The sequence below is a fragment of the Schistocerca serialis genome, chromosome 6 (genome assembly GCF_023864345.2).
Source record: "Schistocerca serialis cubense isolate TAMUIC-IGC-003099 chromosome 6, iqSchSeri2.2, whole genome shotgun sequence".
In the NCBI taxonomy this organism is placed as follows: domain Eukaryota; kingdom Metazoa; phylum Arthropoda; class Insecta; order Orthoptera; family Acrididae; genus Schistocerca; species Schistocerca serialis.
This window is the reverse complement of record NC_064643.1, coordinates 206,991,088-207,002,693: the sequence shown is the minus strand read 5'-3', so window position 1 is coordinate 207,002,693 and position 11,606 is coordinate 206,991,088. Positions and strand designations below refer to the sequence as shown.

The following is an 11,606-nucleotide window of genomic DNA, read 5'->3' as shown; positions in this document are numbered from 1 at the left end:
ACGGTTGACTTTCCCGTTAGTGTGGAAAGTTGCTTCATCACTAAACACAATCTTTGAAACGAAAGATTCATCTGTTTCCATTTGAGCAAGGATAAAATCACAGAAATCGATTCTTTTAATCTTATCAGCTGCAGACAGTGCTTGAACCAATTTCAGACGATAAGGTTTCATAACTAACCTTTTTCGTAGGACTCTCCATACAGTTGATTGTGGAATTTGCAGCTCTCTGCTAGCTCTGCGAGTCAATTTTCCTGGGCTGCGAACAAATGGTTGCTGGATGCGTGCTACATTTTCATTACTCGTTCTCGGCCGTCCAGAACTTTTCCCTTTGCACAAACACCCATTCTCTGTAAACTGTTTATACCAACGTTTAATACACCACCTATCAGGAGGTTTAACACCATACTTCGTTCGAAATGCACGCTGAACAACTGTCGTCGATTCACTTCTGCCGTACTCAATAACACAAAAAGCTTTCTGTTGAGCGGTCGCCATCTTAGCATCAACTGACGCTGACGCCTAGTCAACAGCGCCTCAAGCGAACAAATGTACAACTAAATGAAACTTTATAGCTCCCTTAATTCGCCGACAGATAGTGCTTAGCTCTGCCTTTTGTCGTTGCAGAGTTTTAAATTCCTGAAGTTGTGGTATTCTTTTTGAATCACCCTGTATAATGTGTTTTGTGCAGTTTCACGGGAAAAACTGTATGGTCCATTTTTCTTTGGCGAGAACATATACTTGAGAACTTCCTTTTCCCACAGTTGAAGACTGGTTCGAACGAATTCATTTACCAACAGGATGGTGCGCTGCCACACTGGGATCTGAAAGTGCGGAAATTTTTAAATCAAAGAATTACCTAACGATGGCTCGGCCGCACTGGACCAAATGATTCAGCCTTACATAACAGGCGTCCAAGGTCACCGGACATGACTATGTGATTGTTTCTTGTGGGGGTTTACGAAAGAATGAATGAACTGAGACATCGCATAACAGCAGCTGTGGAAGCTGTAACTCAAGATACGCTCGCTGCAGTGTGGGAACAATTTGAACACCGCATTGCCATATGCCGTGCATCTCAAGGGGGGGTGTGCTGAACACCTATGAAAAGGTATGAAAAAATACTTTTTGAGTTTGCCGTTCCTCAAAAAACAAAATTCATTGTATATGTTTATTAGTTTCAGAAATAGAGACGTGCCAATTCGGATGATTGTGTTTGATGCATCCTGTATTGTGAATGATCTCTTAAGTTTTAAGTTTTGTCCTTATGTTACGTCACAAGTTTGTTGTGGCTCCACACGTTTTTAATCTTGTAAAGTAAGTGGATCATTCTACTTTACTGATATCACATTTCGTAAAATACTTCCAGACTGGCGATGGTGGCATTCTGTAATATATCTGATGACCGATGTCGTCAGTGAGAAATTACCATATAGACCAGTTTGGGCAAGACACTGCATGTACGCGTGTGACATCTAACAGGCCACGCCACATGGTAACAGGTACATTATTGCTTCTGCAATGCTGTACCAATTCTTATGAATTGTTTCTGTTGCGCCGGCTGAAGTAGCCGAGCGGTTCTAGGCGCTACAGTCTGGAACCGCGCGACCGCTACGGTCGCAGGTTCGAAATCTGCCTCGGGCATGGATGTGTGTGATGACCTTACGTTAGTTAGGTTTAAGTAGTTCTAAGTTCTAGGGGACTAATGACCTCAGAAGTTAAGTCCCGTAGGGCTCAGAGCCATTTGAACCATTTGTTTTTGTTGCTCGTTTCCGACGGCATTGTGAGTAAAATAGCGCCGGTCGCGTTCCCCATTTTCTACAATAACGCAATATTCAAAGCAATGCATATTTTATGAATAAACATTATTCGTTCTTTAAAAAGGTTTATTTAAAAAATGAAAAATTTCAGCACTACTGCTCTGGCTGACTGATATTTTGGTTTTTAAGCGGCTGTTAATAAACAATAAATACACATGAATAGCCGATACCAAAAAGTACCGGTTATTCAGAACTAAAGTACCGGTATCAGTTTTAACCGGTTTGTTTTTCCCATCCCTACCAGCGGTCGTTCTTCCAGCGAACCATTCGCGACTGGAACAGGAAGAAGGATAAGCGACAGTGGTACGGAAAAATATCCTCCGCCACACACCGTAATGTGGCCTGCGATGTAGAGATGTAAATGTGGGAGAGAAAAATAAATATTTTTCCTACCCGTGTGTGGTTTGCAGAGCCTCTCCTCGGACGCTTCCTGATACTATTCGCGCCGGTGCAGATGCAAATGCGCCCAAGTTAATGTGTTCATTTTCATCGGGCGTAACTTCCCTGAAACTGTGTGCTATTGCTACCTGCGTATTTAGATTGTTCGAAATTGCCCGCTAACTACCGCTGTGGGCAGGGGGATGGGGGAAGTAATTCCGATTGCCGATGGCGCGGTACAGCGGTATCAGTTTTCTGGGAAGCGCATTCCTCTCATTGGGCAGGTAGTTATAGTTTGCGCATGCGCGCGCGTGCGTGCTGGGGGCAGCTGCAGGGCTGGTTACGGCGTGTTTATGCCGCGAAGCGAGGGACTGCCGGCACAATGGCTTCAGCTGCGTCGAGCACACGAGGAGGGCGGGAAAGGGTGGGCAGCGGAGGGGTGGGGTAGGGGGGAGGGAGCTCTCATTCTATGAGGATTCCTCCCCTCCCCACTCAGCGCTCCTTCACCGCGCTGCGAGATAGCGCCGGCTATGCAGACGCCAAGTTCGCCTCGCAGAGTTGCCGCAGGAATAATGCCACCACAACAGAGAAGCACACGCGTGTGGTACGAGGAGGGGAGGGACAAAGAGCAGATGTGCGAATATCGGAACAGGAACCGAAGATGAAAAAGGCCGCCCTGGCAGGAAAAAGAACAGGAGACTCTCAAGGCTCGTGTGCTTCTGTTTTTGGGAGGGGCACTGGAGAATTTCACTGACTACGTCACGCGGATGCGCTTTACAGATAAAGTCTGATTAATAAAAGACCGGAAGTGGGGTATGGGTAAGAGGGGAGGGGAGGGGAGGGGCGGTAGCCCGAGAGGCGGCTTTATACGCCGTTAATGTATTCCGTCGCCAAAGTGCCTCGTTTAAATCTTTCTCTCCGCTTCTTTCATCCCCGACGCGGGAATGAGTGCTGAAAATACTGATGTCTTTCTAAGCACCACCTTTGTTTTGTTTTGTTTTTCTTTTTTTGTGTCCTTTTTTTTCCGAACTTCAGAGGGTCCGCTCTCCGCGGTTTCCCCTTCCTTCGTGACTACCTTAGAGTGGTGAGTAATGCCGGTGAAATGTGGCCAACTTCCGCACTCGTGTATTTCCTTTAGATCTCACTAAGTCTTCTGTTTACTGTAGTCCACCACTTTATGTAGCAGAAGAAATTGCCAGTGATGCTTTGCGCTGACAATCTATTGTGTATGACGTACTTCATCAGAAACGTAAAAACAGGCGCTTCGCCCCACCTGTGGCTGAGTTGTAGACTGTAATGAATGAGCCTCCGAACATTGTGAATTTTTGTGATCACCGTCTCCATAGCTTATTTAATGGTTCAAATGGCTCTGAGCACTATGAGACTTACCTTCTAAGGTCATCAGTCCCCTAGACTTAGAACTACTTAAATCTAACTAACCTAAGGACATCACACACATCCATGCCCGAGACAGGATTCGAACCTGCGACCGTAGCGCTCGCGCGGTTCCAGACTGTAGCGCCTAGAACCGCTCGGCCACTTCGGCCGGCGCTTATTTAATATATTTTAAGTAACGACGTTTCTGCTACTGGCATAATAAGATTTGTAATGAAGATCAAAGGAATATAAGAATGAGAGGTGTCAGTTATGCATTTCCAGGCGACATAAGAGGAAAAATTAAACAGCTTTTAAGAATTACACCAAAACCTAGCATATGTTCAAATGTGCGTGAATTGCTAAGGGACCAAACTGCTGAGGTCATCGGTCCCTAGACTTACACACTAGTTACACTAACTTAAACTAATTTATGCTGTGGACAACACACACAACCATGCCCGAGGTAGGACTCGAACCTCCGGCGGGAGGGGCAGCGCAATCCGCGACATGGCGCCTCAAACAACGCGGCCACTCCGCGCGGCTATCATTTGTAAAGTGACGTTCAATGTCAAACTAAATTAAACATCCGCATAAGCGGGCGTTAAATGCTTATGCGGCTCCAATTTCGTAGAGATACAGCGCTAGCCGAGAGGTGTCGATAGTGAAGGACTTATTGCCTTCATTTCCCAAGTCATAAAATGCCATTCTCTAAAATTACACAAACACCGTGAGTTACTACACGGAAAAATGATACTTTTTGTCTGAATATGCTGCTGTACCTGCAGCAGAAAGTCAGTAGTCATTCCCAGTTTCGTTTGTTTCTCTCTGTTGTTCACGACGAAATGATGTCAATAAAGACACCATTTTTTTTTCTGGCGTCGCGCATGTCTATCTAAAAGCTGACTTATTTCCCTCCATGCGTCTAGCGTTTCAGTTTGATTTATAACCGCACATGGACATTCCTGTTCACGATAACAAAATTCAGCCAGCTTTAATGCTCTCTCCGTATTTTTAAACACAATAAATACGCGCTATTATCGAGAGCAGGTATTGCCTGAATGGAAAACTGCGACTGTTGAAATATAGTTTTTCAAGATAGCCACAAGTCGCACTCAGAATTTTTTATCCACGGGTTTCGCTCTTCAATTTAACAGCCAACTACTGTGCTTTAATGTGTAAATTTCAGACTTTCTGACGATACTCTTGTTAAATTAAAGGTCGAAACCGGTCAATAAAACATAATAAGTACAACTTGTGGCTGTCTTGGAAAACGTAAATGCACACCCTTACTGGAGACACAACAAATCGCTACAGAACCAACAAACTTTCGACCCGCGTCCACCCTAGGAGAGGGCTCCCAACGCCAACCGGCGCTTTGGTGTTACCGCCAGCAGACGGAACCGCAACCGAGGCCGACGGCTTCGTTGGCTCTAATTTGCCGTCCGTACATATTACGCAGATCTGGGCAACGAACCGATGGCTGCCGTTCGTTCATTGGCCCGGTGTGTGCGCGCCGTTATTGGCGTGTTCCCTGGCGTCTGACCGTCTCAGAGGCCGGGGTCCGACCGCGCAACAGTCGCCTTGGCGTGCATTTTTGAAATTTTATTTTACGCCTTCCCTTTGCACAGGGCCTGGGCTGGACCGCTATTGAGACTTCGACACGTTCGCTAAACGTCACTGGAAAACATCTGTGTTACAACAAGAAAGCGCATTAGTCTCACAAGGGAAACTCAGCATCGCACCGTCCTCAGATTTAGTACCGAGCGAGGTAGCGCAGTGGTTAGCACACTGGACTCGCATTCGGGAGGACGACGGTTCAATCCCGCGTCCGGCCATCCTGATTTAGGTTTTCCGTGATTTCCCTAAATCTCTCCAGGCAAATTCCGGGATGGTTCCTTTGAAAGGGCACGGCCGACTTCCTTCCCCGTCCTTCCCTAATCCGATGAGACCGATGACCTCGCTGTTTGGTCTCTTCCCCCAAACAACCAACCAAATCAGATTCAGTGGTAAAGTGGCCCAGTGGATAGCCCGTATAAAGCTGAACACAGATCAAGCGTGAAAACAGGAAGAAGAGGGTGTACTGAAAAAAAGGCAAAATAGGAACAGTGAACGGTCCAAGACAAGAAGAGCAATAAAAGCAGCCTGAAACGGTAACGGTGTCGTGTGTAAGTGTTAGTGCTCTTGGACTGCCAAGAGAGCGAGCGGTGTTCAAAATTCCCTCGTACCATTTTTTTTCCACAACACTATGAACTGTCCGTCCGCTCATTGAAATGTTTTTTTTTTCTGTAGTCTTGGCGGTTACATGCTATAAATCGGTTACAGAATATGAGTCAAGTGATAAGAACACGTTATCGTCGCGAGTAAGTATGATGAGTAGTGAGAGCAGGCGAGTTCCAACTTAAACGTATCATAGAAACGAAAATAACAAATAAACGGGTGTGAACGATGTTACAACAAAGGAATGCAATACTCAAGATTTTCAAAACGGAACTCAGCTTCAAAAACGTTAAAAACATATGTTTTGACAGAGCAAAGAGGGACTGTGTGATTGTGAAACTGTTGCGTTCATTTGCTGCAGGTTATGTGACAAACTATTATATTCTCATCGTTTCGTTGGGAGTGATCACATTTACAAACACCTACACTATGTGATCAAAAGTATCCGGAGACCCCCAAAACCATATGTTTTTTATATTAGGTGCACGTGCTGCCACCTACTGCCAGATGCTCCATATCAGCGACCTCAGTAGTCATTAGACATCGTGAGAGAGCGGAAAGGGGCGCTCCGGGGAACTCACGGACTTCGAACCTGGTTAGGAGATTAGGTGTCACTTGTGTCATACGTCTGTACGCGAGATTTCCACGGTCCTAAACATTCCTAGGTCCACTGTTGCCGATGTGATAGTGAAGTGAAAACGTGAAGGGACACGTACAGCACAAAGCGTACAGGCCGACCTCGTCTGTTGAATGACAGAGACCGCCGACAGTTGAAGAGGCTCGTAATGTGTAACAGGCAGACATCTATCCAGACCATCACACAGGAATTCCAAACTGCATCAGGATCCACTGCAAGTACTATGACAGTTAAGTGGGAGGTGATAAAACGTGGATTTGATAGTCGAGCGGCTGCTCATAAGCCACACATCACGTCGGTAAATGTCAAACGACGCCTCGCTTGATGTAAGGAGCGCAAACATTGGACGATTCAACAGTAGAAAAACGTTGTGTTGAGTGACGAATCACGGTATACAATGTGGCTATCTTGCGGCTAGGGTGTGGGCATGGCGAATGCGCGGTGAACGTCATCTGCCAGCGTGTGTAGTGCCAACAGTAAAATTCGGAGGTGATGGTGTTATGGCGTGGTCATGTTTTTCATGGAGGGGGCTTGCACCCCTTCTTGTTTTCAGTGGCACAATCACAGCACAGGTCTACATTGATCTTTTAAGCACCTTCTTGCTTCCCACTGTTGAAGAGTACTTCGGGGATGGCGATTGTATCTTTCAACACGATCGAGCACCTGTTCGTAATGCACGGCCTGTGGCTGAGTGGTTGGACGACAATAACATCCTTGTAATGGACTGGCCTACACAAAGTCTTAACCTGAATCCTATAGAGCACATTTGGGATGTTTTGGAACGCCGGCTTCAAAAAAATGTTGAAATATGTGTGAAATCTTATGGGAGTTAACTGCTAAGGTCATCAGTCCCTAATCTTACGCACTACTTAACCTAAATTATCCTAAAGACAAACACACACACCCATGCCCGAGGGAGGATTCGAACCTCCGTCGGGACCAGCCGCACAGTCCATGACTGCAGCGCCTTTGACCGCTCGGCCAATCCCGCGCGGCACGCCGACTTCGTGCCACGCCTCACCGACCGACATCGATACCTCTCCTCAGTGCAGCACTGCGTGAAGAATGGGCAGCCATTCCCCAAGAAACCTTCCAGGACCTGATTGAACGTATGCCTGCGAAAGTGGAAGCTGCCATGAAGGCTAAGGATGGGCCAACACCATATTGAATTCCTGTATTACCGATGGAGGGCGCCACGAACTTGTAAGTCATTTTCAGCCAGGTATCCGGATACTATTGATCAGATAGTGTTTATCTGACAAGAAGGCAAATCTCCGTCACTTGGCAGTCGTACAGATTAGGTGAGTCGATAAGAGTTTCCTATCATATCACACACTAATGCCGTGTGTGACACATCATACGTGTTTTTCGGTGGAGGACTCGATTGACTTGTCGCCTTGTCATCAAACGTTTGCGATTCCCATTCGAAAGCCACTTCTATTCGGCTGCTAACAGAGTAGTTATGCACAATCAACTGTAGTTATACGTCCCTTCATTACTCCTCGCTGTTGCAAACGGACGTTACACAACGACGCAGACACAAATTTGAATAAAGCGAACAGCGGAACAAAATGGCATGAGGGAGGTCTGAATAGGGCTCGCCTGCTTGGTAGCCCCAACACAGTAACCACTTAACCACTACCCCGATTGTTTTCCCGGCTGCTCTGTATTGCACTTCTTATTCTTAGAAAGCAGGTGTTGACAGATGTGAAAATTACCGAACTATCAATTTAATAAGTCACAGCTGCAAAATACTAACGCGAATTCTTTACAGACAATGGAAAAACTAGTAGTTGCCGACCTCGGGGAAGATCAGTTTGGATTCCGTAGAAATGCTGGAACACGTGAGGCAATACTGAGCCTACGGCTTATCTTAGAAGCTAGATTAAGGAAGGGCAAACCTACATTTCTAGCATTTGTAGACTTAGAGAAAGCTTTTGACAATGTTGACTGGAATACTCTCTTTCAGATTCTGAAGGTGGCAGGGGTAAAATACAGGGAGCGAAAGACTATTTACAATTTGTACAGAAACCAGATGGCAGTTATAAGAGTCGAGGGGTATGAAAGGAAAGCAGTGGTTGGGAAGGGAGTGAGACAGGGTTGTAGCCTATCCCCGATGTTATTCAATCTGTATATTGAGCAAGCAGTGAAGGAAATAAAAGAAAAATTTGGAGTAGGTATTAAAATCCATGGAGAAGAAATAAAAACTTTGAGGTTCGCCGATGACATTGTAATTCTGTCAGACACAGCAAAGGACCTGGAAGAGCAGTTGAACGGAATGGATAGTGTCTTGAAAGGAGGATATAAGATGAACATCAACAAAAGCAAAACGGGGATAATGGAATGTAGTCGAATTAAGTCGGGTGATGCTGAGGGAATTAGATTAGGAAATGAGACACTTAAAGTAGTAAAGGAGTTTTGCTATTTGGGGAGCAAAATAACTGATGACGGTCGAAGTAGAGAGGATATAAAATGTAGACTGGCAATGGCAAGGAAAGCGTTTCTGAAGAAGAGAAATTTGTTAACATCGAGTATAGATTTGAGTGTCAGGAAGTCGTTTCTGAAAGTATTTGTATGGAGTGTAGCCATGTATGGAAGTGAAACATGGACGATAAATAGTTTGGACAAGAAGAGAATAGAAGCTTTCGAAATGTGGTGCTACAGAAGAATGCTGAAGATTAGTTGGGCAGATCACATAACTAATGAGGAAGTATTGAATAGGATTGGGGAGAAGAGAAGTTTGTGGCACAACTTGACTAGAAGAAGGGATCGGTTGGTAGGACATGCTCTGAGGCATCAAGGATCACCAATTTAGTATTGGAGGGCAGCGTGGAGGGTAAAATCGTAGAGGGAGACCAAGAGATGAATACACTAAGTAGATTCAGAAGGATGTAGGTTACGGTAGGTACTGGGAGATGAAGAAGTTTGCACAGGATAGAATAGCATGGAGAGCTGCATCAAACCAGTCTCAGGACTGAAGACCACAACAACAACAACAACAACATTCTTGGACCGTTCATTGTTTCTGTTTTTCTTTTCTTTTCACAGTTCAGTACAACTTCTTCGTGTTTTCATGCTTGATCTGTGTTCAGTCTTTGAAGGGCTGTCCACTGGCCTCTCTAACCGCCAGATATGAGGGGGGGGGGGGGGGGGGGCGATGAGGAGTTTCCCTCGTTAGCAGTAACTCAGTTCTCTTTTGCTTTAGAAAAGAAAATGTGATGGCCGTGACCATGTTGCAAAAAGTAACTCTGCTTTTAATTACAGTGATCGGTTTGAGTTGGAGGGGAACTAGGTGACTAGAGGGGCGGTTTGCACCCTATTCCTCCCGGATACAATTCCAGTGCGTGCCTTCCGCCGCTGAGAGAGGAGGTTCGGCGACTACGACCAGTAAACGGAGCTGACATTCCACTCTGCAGTGGTGTATACGGTGCCGCCTGCGCTGATGAATCCATTCTCTGCGTTGCTCTGTCAATTACAGGGGCACCGCCACGGGATAGCATCCGCGGAATTTCGACAGCTGCGGCGGAGAGGGATGGCGCATTGTTTAAGGCAACGCATTTGTATTCTGAAGGAGTGGGATGCAAATCTGCTAAATGATTCTGATTTAGGTATCCGTTGTTTCCGTAAATTACAATCGGTTTGCTTTACAATCAGTCAGATTTAGATGTTATTTTTTTGGTTTGCAGTCCTTTTATTTTTCATTTCTGTTCTTTATTTTCGTCCGTGTTTCCCGGAACTGTGTCGGAAAATGAAATGGATCTGCTGTTTCGTCACATACACTGTCGTACAACTAAATGTAACTCCGTCCGAACAGGCCTTTGAAAGTCCGACAGATACCGACCGACCGCCGTGTCATCCTCAAACCCACAGGTGTCACTGTATGCGGATATAGATGGGCGTGTGGTCAGCACGCCTCTCTCCCGGCCGTATATCAGTTTACGAGATCGGAGCCGCTACTTCTCAATCAAGCAGCTCATCAGTTTGTCTCATAAGGGCTGAGTGCACTGCGCTTGCCAACAGCGCTCGGGAGACAGGATGGTCACCCATGCAATTGCTAGCCCAGCCCGACAGCGCTTAACTTCGGTGCTCTGACAGGAACCAGTGTTACCACTGCGGCAAGGCCGCTGGCATACACACTGTCCTGCCACATTGATTTGACCACCAGTCAGAAACCTAAATAACCACCTTCTGCATCGCGGAATGCTGAGAGACGTGCAAGAAGGGTGTCACTCAGGTTCTGGAAGGTACCGACAGGGATTTGGGGTAATGCCGACTCCAGCGCCGTGGTGAGCTGCGTTAGGTTTCTCGGTAGACGATCCATGGCGCGAAACCCGATCGAGGTGGCTCTTCAGTGCATAAGGGATTTTATTGTCACGATATGGATAATTTAATATGACTACCTTAAATAAAAGACACTTAAGTGCAAATTTGCCCAGTATGTGATTATCAGACTCATGCCTTTTTACAGGAAATGTATTCACAGCTGCGAATATGAACCGCATTCGGCTATGTGTTGGAATGATGACAATGAAAATTTTTACCGGACTGGGATTCGAACCTGGATTTCCCACTTAACGCCACCGGTTAACGCTTCGGCCATCCGAGAACGAATTACGGCCAGACCCAAACATCCGTATGTTGTCATCCATGTGTCACAAGCTACACTTGTGTATTGCGTGTATTGCCGTCCAGGAAGGACATATTTATTGAGTGAAATGATAATTAAATCAAGACCCTAAGCTGTCGACAGGTGTTGATATAAATCCACGGGGACAGCTGAAAATGTGTGCCCCGACCGGGACTCGAACCCGGGATCTCCTGCTTACATGGCAGACGCTCTATCCATCTGAGCCACCGAGGGCACATAGGTTAGTGCGACTGCAGGATTTATTCCTTGCATGCTCCCCGTGTGACCCACATTTCTACATTACTGTCCACACACTACATTCGTAGTGCGCCTGCCCATTACACTCATTACTCGCGGCAGACAATCTTACCGAGTCCCGTAAGAGTTCGGGCAATGCGTATGCATCCAGCACAGAATGAGGAGGTCAATGACCAGTTAGCCTTATATATATGAAGATAGTTGTGCTGTGTTATTAGCAAGTTCGATGCACTGTTCCTTCGGAGATGCGTATACGCAACGTAGGACTACAAATTGTGACACAACAACGACGACA

At 46.1% G+C, this 11,606-nt stretch overlaps 1 non-coding gene and 1 pseudogene across 1 annotated transcript; both read right to left on the bottom strand.

Annotated features, from left to right (window-relative positions):
• Nucleotides 1-10,437: 10,437 nt before the first annotated feature.
• Nucleotides 10,438-10,555, bottom strand: LOC126485763 (5S ribosomal RNA; annotated as a pseudogene).
• Nucleotides 10,556-11,213: 658 nt separating this feature from the next.
• Nucleotides 11,214-11,288, bottom strand: Trnat-ugu (transfer RNA threonine (anticodon UGU)). The gene has a single exon. It is a non-coding gene; the product is annotated as a tRNA-Thr (tRNA).
• Between the last annotated feature and the right edge of the window lie 318 nt (nt 11,289-11,606).